The sequence below is a fragment of the Schistocerca serialis genome, chromosome 12 (assembly GCF_023864345.2).
Source record: "Schistocerca serialis cubense isolate TAMUIC-IGC-003099 chromosome 12, iqSchSeri2.2, whole genome shotgun sequence".
NCBI lineage: Eukaryota > Metazoa > Arthropoda > Insecta > Orthoptera > Acrididae > Schistocerca > Schistocerca serialis.
The window spans coordinates 1,431,973-1,436,290 of record NC_064649.1 but is presented as its reverse complement, the minus strand read 5'-3'; positions in this window follow the sequence as shown (position 1 = coordinate 1,436,290).

Below are 4,318 nucleotides of genomic sequence, written 5' to 3'. Positions count from 1 at the left end.
CTCACAAGCTATCTCATTTCTTGGTGTAGTTACAAATTCAGAAGAAACTTAGCTGATGCATGTCAGCAGTTCATTTTCTGATGGAGCACAGTTTCATGTAACATAAAAAAGGTAATTACAACATTTTTATTCGAGAATGTCACCAAAATCTGCACTTTTGCTGAAATGTAGAGCAGTGAATAGCTAATATTTGACAGGTGCAAAATGTGAAAAGAAATAATACTGGTATTATTAGAATATTTTGCAACAGTTTTGATTATTCTCTTAGGTGGCCTCATTACGTGGACAGATTTACTTCACACTCCATCCCTGGAAATATCATTTCTTGCAACCTTTTCCTCTTTTGCTATAGTAGGGTGTCTATCATTTTAGAGCCAGCACTTGCAACACCTTTTTTATGTTAGTATTTGCGGCCGTGTGGTAAGTAGAATGTTTCTTATGCATATTTAATTATTGTGACAGATCAGTTTCTTTGTAGATATTCATGTAATTTGTGGAACATATGAACTACATTTTGTCGCAGAGATGGCACTGAGACAGAAAATATTGTTCAGAGGAATACATAGCAAATAAATAGTTTATAAGTACGATTCCAGAGGAAGTATTAACTTCAGGCAGTGCTCGACTTGTGGGAGCCCACTTTTGGCTCGTACATTCTTATTGTCTGGACAGTATACTTCTTCCATGATGTTTGAGACTGGCAGATCTCCCTTTTTTTCCGAAGAAAGCTTTCAGAGGTGCTTCTCGTCTCGCTCGCTTTAGGCACCTCGCGATATTGTGTCTCCGCGTAGGGTTTGTGGTCGACTGATGCACTCTGGTGTAAAGCTCCCATGTAATGTGAAGCAAGAGTTTGGGACTCCCAGTTCAAAAAAAAGAAAAAAACATTACACCATTTGATGTGCAAATGATCTAGTTGTATGGAAAATTCTAGTTAGCTGCTTCACTAATAATAGTGACCTTTACAGGTGCAGATGATATTTTTTTTTTAAAATAGAGGTCCAGTAAAATAAATAATAAGTTACCGTAGCATCTTAAATTCTAAGTTACTGGGTGACATTTAGCAGGTGTGAGTACCAGCAGTATTAAGCAGTGTAGTGGTAAGTGGTTAATACCATGTTTCTGAGACTTGCTACTTCTTACTTGACTCATTCCACATCCATGAAGATTCTCCTCAACAAAACACAATGAACAATGCCACCTTTACATTAAGCTAGCTGGGCAAAGCTACATTGCACTCTCTTTCTCTTAACTTCTTTTTCGTTGCCCTGCCAGCTCACAGGTTTACAATGTGTGACCTAGAATTACTCCTGCTTTAAGAGATTTTTTGCCCTCAGTTTCCACTTTTCATATTGACAGTCGATTCTGTGCATATAGTACGTCACTCCAATCCCCTTTGCCTTCCACATGTAATTTTTATTCTGTAGGGATACTGAGTGTCTTCCAGTACTTCCTACCTACCTCTTACATACTCTATAAATTATTCCAGTCAGCATAATATATGTATTTATTTACTTATTTATCCACGGAGAATGTGAATTGTGTTGATGTACGTTTTGCATACACAAATGTACACATTACAGGCACATAAATATACACAACCACAGGCACATAATAGATACATACTACTATGTTACAGGTTTGTACAGCACATTTCACTGTTCTATTGGATGTATAGTAAATGTCTCCTAATCACAGCAGTAATCATTGGTATAATTACATGTCATTTCAGGAAATCCATGACACTATAAAAACACTTTTCTAACAGATAATTTTTAGGTTATGCCTGATGGCACGTACATCACTACTGTCTTTGATAACTCGTGGAAGTTTGTCGTATATGTAGCACACTGTCTTGGGTTTTCATTTTGTTTTTCCTACTGAAACGTAAGCGGTTGCACATTTGTACAAAGACCTGTCAGTTGCGAACTGATCGACGTCTTTCCTTATGTGGATCACTGTTTGCAAAATGTATTCACACGGAACAGTCCACATTCCCACACATTCAAACAACTCAGTGTAGTGTGTGCTCCTGCTACTTTTTGTTGTAATATGTAGTCTCTCTTGCTAGCTTAAAGATTGTATATTCTGCTCGTGAGTTCCCCAGAAGGTTACCCCATAACTAAGTACAGAACAGACATATTCAAAATATATTGCTCTAGTCCAGTGCACGAGCCACTACAAACTGAAGTTATTATTCAAAGTGCATACGGAGCTGAAGAGACGAGGTGTACCTGTAAAGTAAGGTCTCCAATTCTTTTCACACAGAAGACACTGGCAATGAATGTTACATTGATGGAAAGGCTGACCTTTCAGCTATTTTTTGACACGATCACCGTCGCGATCGACGCATATTTGCGCGCTGTGGAATTTTTCCTACACCCTCGTCACAGAACGCAGGTAGTGTTCGACCTCATTTTTCAACTCGTCGTCAGTCTGGATGTGCTTTCCACCCGGGTGCGACTTCAACTCGGGAAACACATCAAAATCAGTAGGTGCTAATCTGGGCTGTAAGGGGGACGGCTGAAGATTTCCAGGAGATCAGCAGTTGCACGGGCAGTATGAGGACGAGTGTAGTCAACACACTCACTTCAATTTTGTAAAGCACGGCTCTGAAAGTCTCACAATAGTGAGCAGCATTCGTTGTTGTGCAGGTAGGCATTTTTATTTATTTATTTATTCCATGTGATCTGATGGTACGTAGTGTGTTACAGCTGTCGGAAAATATCAGTTAACATTGTTAACATACATGTATTATATTGCAAAGATTGGTTAAGTTTACTTCACTCCATTGCTCAATGTTTTCAATTTAACATAAATAGCAAGATTACTGTTCTAGGTATTCATTTATAGAGTAAAAACAGTGACACAACAAATATGACTTTACGGCTTTGCTAAATTTTATGTTGTCTTCGCTGGACCTAATATTAGTGGGAAGATTGTTGAACAGTTGGAGGCCCCTGTGGAAAGGTTCCTTTTTACACAGTTAAGTGTTTGTACATAAAACTTGCAGATTTGAGTTTTTACCGGTGTCGTGTTTATGTATTTCACTATTTTTTATGACTCTGGAGTCAGTTTGTACTATGCTGTTTCTGAAAAATTTTAGTCTCGAGAATGTATATGCACGGAAGTGTAAGGATTTCCAACTTTCTGAAGATGGTTTTGCAGGAGTCCCTGGGTTTGCTCCCAGTAATAATCCTCATTGCTCTCTTCTGGATTTTGAATGTTCTCAGCGCAGCTGGAGAATTTCGCCAGAATGTCATACCATATTTTAGGTGGGCTCGTATGTAAGTGTAGTACGTGCTGGTTAATGTTTTCAGACTAGCCCATGATTTCAGTACACTCAATGCATAACAGCCAGTACTAATTCTGACATTTACCTTTCCTGTATGTGTATTCCATTTCAGGTTATCTTGAACCAAGAATTTGAAAACAGTGTCAGTATCTGTTGGCTGGTTATTTACAGTGACAAGTGGCTGAGAGAAATTTGCATTTTGTTTTGTGTGAAAGTTCATGGAAGCTGTCTTTTTGGTGTTGATAGTTAATCTGTTGATTTTAGCTCAGTTGCTGAGTTGTTTAGTGGCCAAGTTCACAGCTTTTTGCACAGCCTCTGTATTCTCCCCTTTGAGGAGTATAGTTGTGTCATTAGCAAATATTATTGTTTTGTGTGCATCTACATTCAGGCTCAAGTCATTAATATACAGGAGGAAAAGTAGAGGTCCCAATATTGAGCCCTGTGGTACACCTTGCTTTACAGAGTTATTACTCGATAGGATTTCAGTTACTGAGTTGGTTTGTCTATTAGTGTATTTCGTGCTGACTCTCTGCATCCTATTGGTTAGGAATGAAGCACTCCAGTTGTTTGCAATTCCTTTGATACCATAGTGTTCTATTTTTTCCAGCAATATTTTGAGGTCAACAGTGTCAAAAGCCTTGAAAGATCCAGAAATATGCCTGTTATGGGTTGTTTTTTATCTAACAGATGTAATAGCGTATTTATGCAATCATGTAATGCAGTTTCAGTAGATTTGTTGATTCTGAATCCATGTTAAGCTAAACTTAGTAAATCTTTTTTTTTTTTTTTAATGAAGTCCATCAGTTTTTGTACATTATTTTTTCAAAAACTTTAGAAAAGCAGGATGAGATTACCCCACCATGAGATAGGCCTGTAGTTATTCATATATTTATTGTCACCTTTTTTGAAGACAGGAATTACTTTAGAAAGTTTCAGAGCTTCAGCAAAAGTACCTGCCTGGAAAGAACAGTCACAGAGGTGAATTAATGGGCCAGCAATTGAGCGTACACAATTTTTGACGACAGC